This window comes from Notolabrus celidotus, chromosome 4, assembly GCF_009762535.1.
Source record: "Notolabrus celidotus isolate fNotCel1 chromosome 4, fNotCel1.pri, whole genome shotgun sequence".
Classification (NCBI taxonomy): Eukaryota; Metazoa; Chordata; class Actinopteri; order Labriformes; family Labridae; genus Notolabrus; species Notolabrus celidotus.
In genome coordinates, this window is record NC_048275.1 from 15,798,207 (window position 1) to 15,814,926 (window position 16,720).

At 40.7% G+C, this 16,720-nt stretch overlaps 1 long non-coding RNA gene across 1 annotated transcript in view; it reads left to right on the top strand.

Moving 5' to 3' along the window:
- Window positions 1-1,393: 1,393 nt before the first annotated feature.
- LOC117811497 overlaps window positions 1,394-16,720 on the top strand; it is a 28,779-nt gene continuing 13,452 nt past the window's right edge. The window contains exon 1 of the long non-coding RNA XR_004631015.1: window positions 1,394-1,761. This is a non-coding gene — a long non-coding RNA (uncharacterized LOC117811497). The remainder of the gene's footprint in view (window positions 1,762-16,720) is intronic.

A 16,720-nucleotide genomic window follows, 5' to 3' on the forward strand; every position in this document is an offset into this window, starting at 1 on the left:
TTAGCTAGCATTAATGACATTTCTACATGACATTACGTATGTTAAATGCAGAAATTGATAAATAAAAAATAATAAATATGAGTGCAAAGCACTGATAGTTAGGTATGTTATAAAATGTCTGACATACTGTTTAGAATCAGTTTTTAATGTTATCCTAGCTGAGTGCTTTTGACTGAAAGGCAGATACCCAGCTAGCAGTGAACATTCCCTAGAAGTTCTGCTAATAGTTTAAAGAAAACGTTTTCATTTAATGTTAAAAGAACATTTTAAGAATGTTTATCATTTGATATAATGTTCCTATAATGTTAACTGTTAACAGAGGAGGAACGTTTTCGGTGCAACTTTCTGAGGGTGTTTTGGGGACATATTTTAGGAAACAGATTATAGAATGTTCCACTATAAAACGTTCCTACGATGTTAACATTGTGAAGAACAAGTGAAGAACACTCTAATAGCAACATTCAAGAATGTAATATAGGCAATACATTACAGAATGTTTTTTATGAAAGGTTCCCACAATGTTACATGATATCAAAGAGAGAACATTCTGAAAGCAATATTTTTAAAATTATTTTGGGACGTAATTAAAGCTGCTATCGATTCTGGTGCCCCCTTGTGGACAAAGTGATACCTCTTATCTCTTGTCCTATACATGGAAAATTAGTGTTTTCAACAAAAAACTCATCCTGTTGTCTCTTAACAGTCAACTTTATCAAGGAATGTTATTATTTTCCATGAAAACAGTCAAATTAAGGCTGTTTCTGAAGCGAGATGTCCATCATCTGGTCTGGCGGTTTCAGGCACTCAAAATGACAACAGAGAAGGTGTTAGTGTTGTTGCTGATGGTCTTGTTTGCTATTGAAGGTCATAAAGAGGCATCAGTATCATTTTCAGTCTGTTTCTCAGCCAGTTCAAAACTCCTCACAGGGCCTTTAAGGCCCCAGATCACACAAAAAAAAATCACAAGTTTTTTCCAGAAAGAAATTTATTTTTTTAATAGTGTAGTGTTCACCAGACAATTATGCAACTTAGGAAGTAAATCTCCATGAAGAAGTTAGTTACAGGATTTATGTCACCTATAGTTGATCCTTAAAACCACAAATTGAGAATAACTGTACATGTTTTGTCTAAAGCCTACAAACAAACAGTTTATTGCTGGAAAAAAAATAATCTGAAAAATGCATTGTCATTAGACTGGTCGTTTACAAATAGCGGAGAAACAACCAGAGACTAAAACGAAAGACATCAAGATCACAAATTGCTTTTCTCGAAAATTCCTTCCATCTCTATCAAAGTGTGTCTTCCTCTGTTCAATGTGCGCGCGGGGGCTCGCGAGTGCGTGCGTTCGTGTGTGTGTGCCCGTGTGTGTGTGTGTGTGTGTGTGTGTGTGAGGGAGAAGTGGGCAAAGGCTCCGCCTCACTCAAAAAGCGAGAGAAAAAAAGGAAAAGCAAACTGATACACACCTCTCAATTCTGGCAGGAGGAAAAGAATAGGAGTGTTTATGAAGCGTATAAGTAAACAGCAGGATAACCAGACACACCGAGAGCTGCGGCTACTTCCCCCCGTACAAACCGACACCCGGCACCGTTTCCCAGCACCGGAGATTGTCCCGTTGCGTTCAGGATTAAGTTTGTATGTCATCTAAAGGTGGATCATTATCTAAATCCGAGATAACAAGCGAATTTGAAATGCGTAGCCTGCGATGCTATTTCTGGAGCCCCTAAAGCCGACGTGTGAACTCTCAGTAAAGATCCAGTCGAGGTAGGATTCAAGATTATTGCAAAAGGGTGCAAAAAATGTTTGAGTGTGTGTGCTCCACCGGGGTGTAGTTTTGAAAGCTGTTCTCGAGTCGCTGTCCATGTGTCCCTGCGCCATCAGCAAGGAGGGACAAGAAGGGTGGGAGTAGACATTAGCCGATACTCCACTTCACCCCTCAGTGATGTGAGATCAGATTTTATGAAGTTACTCATAAGGTAGTGATGAACATGTTTAAACTTCAGTTACAAACAATTGTGATTATTTTTCTGTAAATTGACAGGCTTATTCTGAGAAAACATATCTGAAATCATACAGCATGTTTATAGCTATGTGCTCAAATAGTTTGATGAAAAGTTTGGTGCACATGCTTTTCTGTGCAGTTCTCACATTTCTTTCTTTTTTACTGTGTGCAACCAAACAATCCAGTCTGAACTCCACTTGTCATCTGTAGCCTACTAATTAACGAGAGCTTAATTAGTGATCCAATCAGGCTTCCATATTCGCACCTGCACATTTTTAGACAGGGGGATAATCCTTCCCTTTCACAGTTTTGACAGGCAGAAGGGGAATTGCTTCTCAGAAAGGCAACTCTCTCCCTCTTCTTCTTTTCTTTTTTTTTTTTTACTGCATTTTGAGGAAAGCTTCAAGTGGAGGAGGAGGAGGAGGAGGAGGAGGGCGGCTCCATTGTCTGGCCAGTGAAGGGGTGGGGATTGAGGCTGTATGCAGATGTGCTGCTGGCAACGGACATCTGCTCTCCCCCCTTGGGCATTGTCACAACAAGCAGGGGAACTTAGAGTGGAGCTTGCCCGCAGAGAAAAGGCTTTTGTGAAAGGATATGGAGGCCGTGGCCCGCACCCTGAAACACCAGGTTTTATTGGGATATCTGATCATCTCGAGGGGTCTGCTTTGAGCCCCCATAATATACCTGATGTCACAACTAATGGATTACTTTTTAGTTTTTCCATTTCTTACTCAGGTTTCCTTTTTCCCACCTGCACCACCGCCCTCCTTGTTTGCTTCTTCCTCCTCTCTCATCTCACACCATCAACTCCCCCGGGGGGTTGAACTTCTCCTCGTGTCTTTGTTGCCTGCATGTGTTCAGATATGAAAGCAGGCCTCTAAAGGCAAACGCATCACAGGCAGTAACACATTGTACATGGCAGCTCCTATCAGGCCTTTTGATTTATCACTGAGAAGGAAAATGTCAAGAAGAAGCAAAAACCAAATGCTTTAATATTTATGAAATGGTACAGTACGGCTTGTGCGTGATGGTGAAGGCTATCAGTGTTGATGCATGTGTTTGTATTGGAAATCAGGAGTCTCATTTGCCTCAACAGATATTCCCTGGTGACTGCTGGAGTCGGTGTGCTGTGATTGCGAACATGATTTGTACTTGTAGAAGGCACTGTTGTACATGGCTGATCTGCTGTGCAACAAGCTTGTGTAGGGACTCATTTGTGTGTTTCTGCTGTGTTATGATACGCTGGATAGTTGCAAGAAGTGAGCAGGGGGAGTGAGTTCACCGATGCAGGGAGAGATGATGGGTTTTGAAAGCACAGGTGCTGTTTCTCACCATGGTTCTCTGTGCTCAGCTTATTCTGACAGACCACTTTGTCGTTTTTAACCACGTATTCTTTTTGTTAACACGATTTACAAGACACAAAACAAGTGAACAAATCTGAACAGTGCATTGCCTGCCTGTTTTGAAGTCACAGAAGCAAAGTAATTACAATTGGTTAATCATATTCTCAGAGCCTAATACTCCATTTAACACAGTAATTTGGACGCTGCTGAAATAGCTCTTGTGAACTCTTCTGAGAATTCCCATAATGGCCGGGACGCTAACATCTTCTAAGAGCTCCCATAGGAGTAGGTTTGAGAGGATTTTACTGTCATGTGATTGTGCTATGCATTGTGGAGAGGAGGTAATGGGTGTGAAATTACACCGTGCCATCTGCAGAGAGGCCGAAAAACGCACAGCCTGATGTCACTTAGACATACTGCCTTGTGAAATGACACAGCAAGGAGGATTACGGATTTACACCACAGGTCTTTGACGTGCCTGCATATCATCTTTCACTTTGAAATTCTTACATCTGCAGTTTTCATCATTTTAGCCAAAAGGCATGTTGAGTTTTTGGATTTAATAGTTGAGTTAAAGAAGTGTCCTTTGTTTCAAAGGGCTTAGTTCTTAGATTGTATTAAAGCTTTGATGCTGGAAACAAAGATTGTTCTGTGAAGTTGCATTGCGGTTTGTAAATGGGGAACTGTGTGCTTCAGAGCGTTTCAATTTATGAGGGGACTCTTGTACTTCAATGCCTCTTTCAGCGACTGTTGTTCTATATGTAATACTGTTTGATAATAGTTGTATCTAAATAAACAGGCATTTTAAATATCTGCTGTGTGTTTGGTGAGATTGGAAACACTGTAAAAATATCCTGCACCTGCTCTCTTTTTGTTTAGACTTGCTTTGTTGCGTCTGAGTCTGTTGTTTTTGTTTGTGGTTGTGAAGGATAGTTTTGGGAGAGCGGATGTGGACGGCAGCAGTACAGCAGCAGGTGTCTGATTCTCCTCGCTGATAAGGTAGTTTTGCTTTGAGAGATGCAGGACACTCTGAAGCTCTCGGTTTCTCCCTTGACATAATTTACCAGTATGCTTGGAGAAAAACATACTTCCTAAGTTGTGTTTTCTTAAGTGTTGCAGAAGTCATTTTTCAAACCCTCACAGCCCCTATGTAGCTTGCCACATTGGCATCCGACAAGCTTGTTTGTAAGCTCTGCCAATCCCAAATTATGTATTTAAGAAGTTCAGCTGGCATGCTGACCAGAAAACAAGCAAATTATAGTCCAAGGTTTTTAATCGAGCATATCAAACATAAAAAGTGAAGAATCATATCCACACTTAGTCGCCAAATCTTAACCAGTGAATCCAAAGTGATAAACATGGTAATTTTTTTTACTGTAGTGTTAGCTTTAAAGTTGTGGTTTTTGGGGGACAGTTTTGCCTTCACTGATAAGACAGCCTGAGAGACAGGAAATGTGGGGAGCAGAGAGTGGGGGGGAAGACACACAGCGAGGTTCGAGGCCGGGAGCACAACCAGCGATTGCAGCAACGAGCACCACAGCCTTTCCCATGATAATCATTTGTCTATCTTTTTACATGTGAATTAAACAAAGTGCTGTGGGTATTCTTTAAGGCTTGAGGAGAAAATGAAGTATCAAATTTTGACAATAATTCTTCAGGGTTTTGCAAACTCCAAAGACTTTTCTCATTGAGCTAAAATTAATAGAAATAAAAGAAATGTCAAGAAATGTTATGAGCAGGGATTATTTTAAAAACGTGTCCAATATTTTTTGGATTATTAGATAAAAATGATATTTTTTAGGGCACTAAGTAGTCAAAAATCTTGATCAAATATCCTCTATCATGCAGTGACATCTCCTTATTGTCTTGGTCTGTCAGCTCAGAAATTATAACCATATGATGATACAAATATAAAAGATTAGAGCAGGATACCTTTTCTGTTTTAAAACAAGAAAATTATTCAAATAGTTGATTATCATTCAACAAAAATACTCTTGCAAGTGCTTTTATTGTGACCACCTGCCCTCTGGGGTGTCAAAACTAATGTATCCGGAGGCATCACTGAGAATGACATCATCAATTAAGAAGTAATGTGTTTTAATGACAGTACACTAATGCTTTTTAAAAGATCACTCTCAACAATTTCATATAAATATACAGTATATCTACAAATCCTTCAAATATTTTAAGAGTTCATTTGCAAAACATAACTATTATTATAATTTTTCAAAAAACATTTCTTTTTATTAATATATATTCCTGATAAAGTTACATTTTAAAGATACCTCTGATTAGTAAAGTCATTTTGACTTAGTCGAAGCCACCCAACCTCAGTTGATTGATAACACCAAAAGCTAGTAATTATAGTAATAGTAATAGTAAAAGTGAGTTAACTGTTTTTGCAAATGAACTCTTCATTTGTTTTGTTAACTAGACACAGCGACATTCACAGGCTGATGTATAACTGCATGGAGTCATTTGAGCCTCGAGGAGAAGTGATGTAGGCAGTAACTAAAAGAACAAAATCAATCAGTCAATAAAACAACTACATTCATACAATCAGGACGATTGATTTCAAAAAGCACGTCAATAAAAAAAAAAACACAGCAATAAATACATTGTACATAATAATGAATACTCTAAAATTAGTACTGATGAATAAGTAGACTTGCAATCTGGATGATAAAATAAAAGGATGAGTCATGATAAAAGCATCAGTTTGCTAAGAGAGGAAGCCTTCTGGCGAATATGCTTGTTGTAAAAAGAGTGATCAAAGACAGCTGGACACCTTACAGAGACATTATAAGAACATGTGCTAACAGCAGTGTGTCAAAGTGCTTCACTTGGGTCCAAATCACCTGAAACAAAGTTTAAACCAAAGTGTAAGCAGGGTCTTACTGGGTCACTTGAACTAGATCAGAGCTGTTGTTACTGTAATTAGTACACCTGTGCAAGTTTGCTGTAAACAAAGCCAATCATAGGGCTAAATGACTGTAGCTTAGAGTACAGTGACTGTGTGTACAGTATGTTGTGGACACTTTAATGAGCATTTCTCTAAATTATTAACTCATTATATGGTTGCAGGGGCAGCAGTGGGGGTCCAGTAGAGGATGTTTACTGTACCCTGTATTTATGACCAGGGGAGTTGCCTGTCTAATAGCCTCCCACCTGGTGTAAACCATCACACTTGGAGTCCCTGCTCTTCCTTAATGACCGGCCATTTTCATCCAAATTGCTCTCAACTGCATGCATGAACCTGATGCCAGAGATAGATGTGTGAGTGAGGAGGGGGTAGGATGAAGGTGGGTAGTTTGGAGATCTAAAAGGGATGTAAAACACTATCTTTCAAACATGGGAAAGTGTGCGTGCGTGCGTGTGTGTGCGTGTGCGTGTGTGTGCGTGCCTGTGTGTGTGCCTGTGTGTGTGTGTGCCAGAGTGGATAAAAAAAAAAGACTTGATCTTCTCCCACTCACCTCCCCTCTTTCGTTTGGCATAGCCAGAGCTGCCGTTAACTTTCATGCAAACCTCAGAGGATTAAGGAATGAATAGCAGCTCCGTCTTCCAACTCTGTGTGTGCATGAACATCATGTGTGCTCACGCTTGTGTCTGCGTGTCACTTTTTGCAGGAACTAGCAGAGACAAAGCACCATCTGCACGCAGCAGGCTGTCCTGACTGCCTGTTCCTCTCGCTGGGGCCGAGAAGAGGCTTTCTGTGAGCATTGTTATGAAATCGACTCTGCTGCTGTTGCTGCTGTTGGTGTTGCTGTTACAGGAGCTGCTACACTGGTTGTTAATGCTGACAGCTAATGATGTCCCCCCCTGGATGATTGTGCTTTGCCGTAGCCAGAGAGAAGAGACGGGCTAATGAAGAAAGGCAGGAAGTGTAGGAGAAAAAGGAGAGAGACAGATAGAGATGGAGATACCAGTGGGGCGTTCAGCTTTTTTCTGTCCGAGCTGGTGAAGTTTCCTGAGGAGGGATTACACACACACTGAAAATACAGGCATATGTATTGTTTTTTATTTCCTTTTTTTTTTTGTTCCTTCCTTCCTGTTCACTCTCTCCTGTCTCAGCGTCTCAGGAGGGAGGAGGCAAAAGGAGAAGGAGGAGGAGGAGGAAGGGTTCCATTGTGTCTCGGCAGAGCCCCCTTTTCCAGTCCAGCTGACATAGACTTGTGTCAGGAGGATCCATCCTGCTGATGTGAGGCAAGCTGTAAAGTGAAAGAGATGTCTAAAATGCTGAAGTGTGCCCTGGCCAGCAGAGAGATGGCTGTTTGTTTGCCATTCTGCTGAGCACCACTTCGCAGAGAAAACTTTTCTGTCCAAATTTGCTGACGGGGAGAAAGAGGGTGAAAATGAAAAGTGGGAGTTGGTGTTTTGGGAGTAACTTGTGGGCACACACAGCTTTGCCCATTGTTGGTCTGTGACATTGACATTTGGAAATGGTGAGGGAGGGACGAAAAGAGTTAAAAGCTTACCTTCTTTTTTTCAGCTGTCTCTTAGCACACAAACTGTTTTGCCTCCACTCACAATTCTCCGAGACGGCAGTCATTGAACCTTCCAACCACATGAATATGCATGATAAGTCCGCTCTTCTTCTCTGCCCTCTGAGCTGTTTTTTTTCCCACCCAGAGACCTGTCGTGTTGTGTTTGATTGGCCCTGACATTTGAAAAGGTCCTTGAATAAAAAAAAAGTTGTTTATGACAACTGAAGAACTCTCCTTGCAGCAGAGTAAAAATGGCATTTTGAAAGGAGCACAGCTCCTGCATATTTAAATGCTAATGGCTCTGTGAATGTGCAGGCTAATAGGATGTTTCAGTCTGGAGCAGTGCAGTATGTACACTTTCAGTATGCAGGCACGCTGTCTGAGTGCTACTTCTAATAGCTCTGGAAGGTGCATCAGCTCATTTTATTAGCTGATTATGTGGAGTCTGAGGTTTTTTTTCTAAATAAATGATCGCTTTCTTTTTTATGGCAGCTTGGAGATGATCTCAACATGTGCAGAAAGAATAGGCCTTTTTTTATCCCCCAAAAACAATACCCTCAGGGAAATCTGTTTTTGTGAAATTCTGACATCTGCAGCGCTTCATCACAATGGTTATGATGCAGATAAAGTTTAACAGCATGTTTTACAAGCTTTCTGATGCTGTTTGGCAAAGTAGGGCTGCTGGGCTTAGACTGGGCCCCTGGGGTTCTGGCTGGGCAGCCCTGTGGTGTGGCATCGGGTCCTTGGTGTATTATGAGCTGTTTTGTCAGTAGCAGCCAGCCACAAGTGCCCTGGAGCTCCCTGGACTTTGACCCGCTTGTGAAGTATTTGGTCTCAGAGTTCTGCTTGTTCCCTTGGTTTCTCTTCAAAATGTATTTGAGCCTTTTATACCATTTTTTACTGAAACTAAAGAAGTGATAAGCTCTGTTTAAAGGTTTCACTATGATTGTTCTTTCATGCCATTGTAGCCCTTGATCAATAGCTATAGAGTATTTGTTTATAGAGGAGAGCCACTGAAAGTATTTAGCTCTTGCAAAGTCCTGGTTGATTTCAAGTTTAACTGCTGTCAAGTTGCTTGATTTGAACTTTAGACCATTAAAGTACCAGTGTGTAAGTTTTGGTGACCTAGTTGCAAATATTGAAAAGAATATTCAAATATTTGTTTCCACTCATGTAAAATAATGTGAAAATGATAACTGTTGTGTTTTCATAGCTTTGAATGAGTCGAGCCCTTTATAGTAACAGTGAGGCCAGGTCCTCTTCCACGAAGTCTGTCTTGTTGCTATATTTGAATAGTTGCTAAGAACAGACAAACCAAACACTGGCTCGAAAGACGCCCTGTCATGGTCTGCGTTGGTTCATCTTTACACTTAAAGCAGAGGATTGGTTGCAAAGTAGCTTTGATTAATCTTATATACTAGTTGATTAATGCCTGAACAGTTGCTATCGGTAGGGATTAGAAATGGTTGTAAAACTACAAATTTTCAAGTCATAAACAGGAATGTAAATCTCAAAAGGCTAAAACACTCATAAAACAGTGAAAATTGAGCACAAAATATCTTACATGACGAAACACAGGATCACAGAGTCTGCAGGTTTACAATGTCAATTTGGTTTGCAGAGTGTGGCTAACATTAGCAGAACTAGCACCGTCCAGCCTTGCGGGTTAATGCCTACATGCCTGTGCTGGTTACACAATACTCCAATACTTACAAATCTCCTTTTTTAGATCAAAATACAGCCAAACCGCACAGAGCTCTGAGCTATTTGCCATAATGTTATCTGTGCTTGTTTACATCCAGGTAGTAGATCATCATAACATTGTGGCAGAAGCCATAAACTGGAGCTACAGCCCGAGCAAGTTGCAGGTGGCTGTGCTATGACTGAGAAACAATATATAGCCAGCATTTTGGGCCTTCTATAATAAAACATTAATAATTAATTTAACCGACTTGTGAGGGTGACGACATTTAATTGTCTAGTGGACTAAAATGTGCACATATGGGCATGCAGCATTTATTTCATCACTATAGATTATTGCATTGATTCTTTGAAAACCATTCAATATGAGCTGGTGTAATCTGAAAACATGGCACACACATGGAATGAAAAGAAAAAAAATCACAAAGAATCTATACAAAGAACAAAAGTCTCACTTGGCTTTGTTCTTCTCTGTATATGCATATCGAAAAAAAAATAGTTGTCACTGCGACCCGTTTCCCTCCCAACATCCAATCCAAGACATGTTTACCCTCAGAGAAATCATACAGAATACAGTACATCATGTTTTGTTTTACTTTACTTGAACTGCATAACGAGAGGGCGGGGAACAGAAATAAGAATTTACCAAAGTCTAGAACTGAATATGATTCTTTGTGGATCTGCACAGAAATCAGAGGGAACAGCAGAACTGCTTTTTTTTTTTTGGGAGTGGCATCCATGACGGCTTAACAATGACTCCCCTCCATGCCTGATTTCCGCAAGTCCTCTTTGCCCAAAGTCTGTTCAGATAAGATATTAATTTGTGTCAAGGCAAGGCTTGTCAGTCAAAGTCACGTCTCTCTTTTAAAAATGACAAATGATGGGGCGCTGGTGGCCTAGCGGTCTAAGGGAGGCTATAGTCCTCGTCGCAGAGGTCGCCGGTTCGACTCCCGACCGGTGGACCATTTCCTGCATGTTTTCCTCAATTCTCTACTCTCCACATTTCCTGTCTCTCTTCAGCTGTCCTATCAAATAAAGGCAAAAAGCCCAAACATATAACTTAAATGACAAACTAGGCCTTTTGGACCAACTGGTGATGTCACAAATTGAGCAAATCTCATGTTGCTCTCGTTGAATTCTCCTGTGACTGTTCAGAGCAGCCTTTCAGTCTCATCTGGGGATTACTCCAAGACACCTTTACCTCACAATTTGAAACTTTGCCCACGTTTAGTATTGACATTAAACATATCAACTTAATATTCGTTTTCAAAAAATGAAAAAGCACAATACCATCTCTTTAAATAAGGAGTTGTATTTAAATCAATTCAGTTTAAACACAGAAGGTAGAATAATGGGGCAAATAAGCTTTAGTACGAGGCTATAAGACACCTTTGCTCTAAATGTTTGCCCTGTCAGTATAACCAGCTATTTTTAATTTGCATTCCAGTGTTTAACAATAGGAAACCCTAACCTTGAATTTTTTACGCCTTAGGTCTATCCTTGGAGTCCAGGTTTAAACTGCCTACATACACAGCTTTCATGCAGCTAACAGCCTCTTTGCTTGCATAAATACTGGCAGGAGTCCAAAACAGGGAAACCTGGCAGATGTCCATGAAACCATTTGACTCCTAAACCACACTGTTAAGTGAGAGGCTGCACTTCCCATTGATTTGAATGAGCAGTGGACATTGACATGGTTTCTGCATACACACTGGCTCCTGCTTGTTACACAAAGGCAGTTATGTACTTGTTGCTGTACAGAGAGCTAAACGGGGTGAGCTGTCATCCTGCTTCTCATCACTCATGTGTGGTGAAAAGTGGCGTATTACAGACTCATTGCTAGCAGTTATGGAAGTGTTGACACAGTGAGTGTCGGAGCTGAGCGATGGAGTCTTTATCACCTCAGCTATCTCCATTATGAATATGGATATTACCAATGTTTTGGGAGCCCGAGGCTATTTCTTTGATTCTCGGCTGCTGAGAAGCTCAGTGGGATGGTTGGCTTTTTTACCTCGTCATGTTGTTCGCACAAAGACGTGTTTGATTTTCAGCCGTATGGAGATGTTTGATTCCTGATCCTGAACAAAAAGGATTTACTGTGGGTTAATGTTTCACTGAGCCAGAGAGAAGCCACAGACTCTCAGTCCCTCCCACTCAGTCCTCTGTGAATACTCCCCTTGGGACTCTGTGTGAGGTTAGAAACTGGCGTCTCAGGGGTTTTCAGACAGCTTTGGCAAGAGAAATATGTATAAATGATTTTACATGGTGCAATTATTCAACATCTTTTTATTCTTTTACTGCACATACTAACAGCAAAGACACAACTCATTTTAATAAATGTATAACATATACTAAACAGGCTGTTTGTTGCACACTAAAAGTGCATGCTGGGCTTTATTTATTGCTTCCAACATCCTTAAACGGGGAGTGAACATTTTTCCATAATGAAGTTTTGTGCCATCAGGAGATAGGGCAGAGCATAAGCACGATAACAGAGCTACAGTTCAGTGGTAGTGCCTTGTCAGGGGTTTTGCTGATGCATGAGCTCTGTGTTTTACCTACAGCCATTCTGAACTCACTCTTTTATGAAAAAGCCGCACTGCCAACTTTGAAAATGAGGAAAGGGAGAAGTCCTATTATCTCGGTCAGACATGCAGTCAATTCAGCACTGCTGGAACGATCTTTAAAACGATGCACCGAGGGAAATGTATGAATTCCATGCACCAGTCACTTTATTCCACACTTTCATAAGCTTTTTACACCGTTTGCCCTCTTTATGTGGGGCTTCTTTGTTTAAATCTTGTCTAGAATGTGCTACAAGAAAAGCGCTTTCATTTTGCCGTACACAGAAAGCTGAAATGATGATGATAAACTTGAGCAGAGGTTATATGCTCTCTGGTCTTTTCAGCCTCAAGGGAAGTTTGAACTGCTGAATATTTTCACTAACTCAAAGGAGGGTTTTTTTGTTCCATTTTTCACCTACTTGTCCATGTCTTTTCTCCCATGGTTAAACCTCATCCCTGACCTGTCTTTTCTCTCCCTTTTTTTCTGCCGCTAAGCTCTCCTTCCCTTATTTTCCTCTGAATATCAGTTGTGCCTCCTAATCTGTCTGTGCCCTTATCTTGTCTCCTTTTTTTTATTTTCTCCCTCAGTTTCATCTCTGGGTTCTCGCTCACAGGTGGCTGAAGGATGTGCTGGCTCCTCTTTTTTGCAGGCTGTCTCTGTTTCTCCTGTTTGGTATCTTTTGAATGCTAGCCGCTGTCCTTGGTCAGGGAGGCGTGCAGGTATAATACAACCTGCTGTAGAGACGTGTATACGCTTAAAAGCAGGAAAACACACACATACCTGCACAAAGACAAAAAAAAACACACGCATCTTCACACAATGGTAAATTGGTTGTATTATAGGCCTCAATGAGGAGGTTGAAAGAGACTCCTACAAGTTTGGTGTTGGAGTAAGAGGCAGAACTTGCTGTCATTGAACTAAGGTCTTTTCGTGTTGTGCAGTAGCAAAGTGTTCAGGGAAGTTAGTTTTCCTTGCTCGTTTTCAAAGCCTGGTAAATGAATGCTGCTTTGTATACAATGCTTTGCTGTGCACCATCATGGCCACAGTCTCTACCTCCTGTCTAGCTCCCCATCTTTGAGCCTTTCATGCTGGGCAGACTCTTTCAGATCCTCCCTAGAGGTTCGATGTAGCCAGACACCCACCTTGGCCCCAGTTCTCAGCCGCCACGTCTGTGTTTTTTGGTGTCTGTCTGCATACATGTGAGTGTGTGTGTGTGGGCAGCAGCGTTCAGCGGTGTTCTCACAGCCCAGCTGAGACTGACAGATGGAATCATTTCACACACAGACAGAGAGGCAGGATACAGGAAACCAGGGTGTATTTAATAGTCGTGCCGTTGCTGCGGTTGGTTGATATTAATCTAGGTCAGTGGCGTTCAGCTCCAGGGGAGTGGGCCTCCGGGGTAGGCTTGGCCTTTTCTTAACCTCGTTTACTTCACTAACTTTCATTCTACGCACCTCAGACTGTATGTAGTCTGTTGTAATAAAACCTGACAGGTGTAGTGTTAGGCGGATTACTGCTGTACCTGTTTCAGTTGACCTCTTGCAATCAGAGAATCATGACCACTGAAGCACCTAGACTTAGGATACTTCAAGATGTTTACTCGCAGCTTAATGAGCTAAGAGGTTTTTTTTTTACTTTTATTCACTGGGAAGTGATGATTTCAATCATTAGAATCAAAAGTGTAATCAACATATCCCACTGTTTTTTTCCCACTCACTGCATTTATGATCTTCTGAAGGAGCAAAAAACTGACCAGTGATCAGTTGACTGGTAGCAAAGTAGATGTTTGACAGCTTGAGCTACTCAAACACTGCAGCTCATTGAACTCTTGTGTGTTTAAAGCTAGGGTAAGGAGTTTTTAGCTGATAATGACAATGACTGAAATTAATACTGAGGCCCCTGTGTGACCTTCAGGAGCAAAGGAAACCATCAGGGAGGAGAGAGATAATTTCTTTACACTTATTTTATATGTATGTCACTTCTGTCGTGGGGTAGCTGCCAGATGAGGTGACTCAAAGACAGTCAGTATGTTTATATGACATTTCAAAAGTTGGTTTATTGTGTTGGTCAAAGCAAAACTTGACTTATAAAACACATGTAAACACCCTAAGTCAAATTTCTCAGTCGGACCAACAAATCTAGATCAGACCTAAATAAGACCCAAACTGGGCAAGGTGTTCTACGCATGCTAAATGTGCAGTTGGAAGCTGGGTAGCAACCTAAACAGAAGAAGAAAGGAAAGTAGACAAGACGAAGCTATCGTATCATACGTATGGAGGGTAATGAGCTCTAATGTTTTCATGTTTTCACTGTGTGACATACAACCAGTTAGCCTCTTCCTAACTTGTTTGTCGATTCTTTTCGTTTGTGATGTAATGGGTCAACAGGGAGAAAGTCCAATCATGATTAGTTGAAAGATGGTATGTCACCATCTACAATGGTGGAGGCAGACATACTTTGGGCAATGAATAGATCCTCGCTGATGCTAGTATATTGGGATGAGGACAGAAGTGTGGTTCAATTGCCTAATAGAGCTATAACCATAGCCACATTTTTTAATATTTTTAAGATATATTTTGGGGCCTTGTTCGCCTTTATTGGATAGGACAACTGAAGAGAGACAGGAAATGTGGGGAGTAGAGAGTGGGGGAAGACATGCAGTGAATGGTTGACCAGCCGGGAGTCAAACCAGCTACCTTTTGCGATGAGGACTAAAGCCTCCATCCATGGGACGCTTTAGACCTCTAGGCCACCAGCGCACCGACCATAGCCAAATTTAATGGTGAATGTGAATGTATTGACTGGTGTGACAGTCCTTTTCTTAAAAGATTTCACACTAAATTGTCATTACGAGCTGCAGTTGATAAAGTGAAAGGCAAACAGGATTTTCTTTTCTTTTTGACAGAAAACACTATTAACACATATTCAGGACAAAATTAGCAAAGAGATTAACCGTCCAGCTTTATCCACAGAGGTTGCCAATATCAGCACAACCTTGAAGTTCCTCATGGGAGCTTTAATAAAGAAATAGTTAAATAAATAAAAACAGTAACATGTTTAGTTCTCAGACCAAACAGATAATCATGTAAAGATACCAACTTTATCAGTTCTGAAACTAAACAGCAGCAATGACAACGTCACATATTTGAATCTATTCAACACATGTCAAAACAAAGACTTTGAATGAGGTAGTTTCAGACTGAACAACATTGTTATGTTAAGGGCTGTAAACCAAACGGAGGCATGAAAACAAAAATGGAAATGTGTATCCTGAGACTCCAACCTCACATGAAGAGAATTTTCAATATTTGAATTTCTTCTCAATTAAACATTTGCTACGCTTTGAGTGAGACAAACGTTCAAGGGTAAAATGCTTATTTTGAATTCTGGCATATGTGTTAAATCGAAAACCTAAAGAAACGATGGCATTCTTTATGAAAATTGGAAACCATTGAACTTTAAAACCTTATGTGCTGTAAAAACATACTAGAGTTGTGTTTAAATGAGTACCCCTGACAAAGATCCGGCTTTATGCTGCATTAGTTTGATCAAGAAGAGGTGCTTCAGATGAACGAGGGTTCAGGGGGCTCTCTAATAGTCAGGATCACACTTTAGTGTCTCCTCCACATGTGAAATCATGAACCAGAGCTCATTGAAAATATGCACGTTTGCACTCACATCTTGAACTCTTCTCCACAGTTAATTTGCAGTTTAATTGCTTTTATAGATGTTGCATATGCATCAGGTGCTCAGTAGTTAATTGGGAGGAAAAGACAGATCATCAAGTTCAACAATTAGCAGCAGTACCCGCTAACCTCAACACAGAAAAATGTGTATGTAATTAGACTAAAAGTACTCTGGGAGGACGTGGTGGAAATGATTTAGAGGTATTTATCACACGGATTACATTTTCTCATTAATGCTGCCACACAATGAGAATTATTTTAATATTCTTAACTATTGACAGTTATCACAATGTCATGTTAAAGAGAGTATTTGTGATTATCTCTCCTTCTCCTTTGTGTTTGTCTTTCTGCACCCTCATTTTCCTCCTTAGATCTTAAAGCAGTCATCTTTTCTCAGCCTCTCCTCATCTTTCATGCTCTGTATTACTCCATAAATCCTGAATTTACTCTGAAAATGGGACTGCAGCTCCGTCATTCCTCCATCAGGCATTGGTTGAGGGACTTTTTAAGAGATTGGCTCTGTTCCAACACATTAATTTAATTTTTTTTCTTCTAAAGGTCCATCTCCCTGATGCATAATTATTCCATCGCCTTAAAATATAATTGCATTTTTGTCGCTCATCTTTGCTTTCTCCTTGGGGTGTCTATCACGTTACAGTTAAACTGTTTTAAACAGTCGACTCTGGAGAGGGGTAAGAAATCAGTGCATAAGGTTAGATGTTTTGAATCAATGGAACCAAAGTGTTTAGACATGCTAAGATGACGTGGTGTCTGTGTTTTTTTCTCGCACTGGCCTCTTGTTAATGAACTGTTAGCTGCTGGGATTGAAAGGTGGATGGAATGGTGCCAAAGAGCTGAGAGAGACGAGGTGAGGCTGTAGACTTGAAGACTGAGAAGACTTTATTAAGATCACATAATGTTGAGAAAACAGTTATTTCTGTC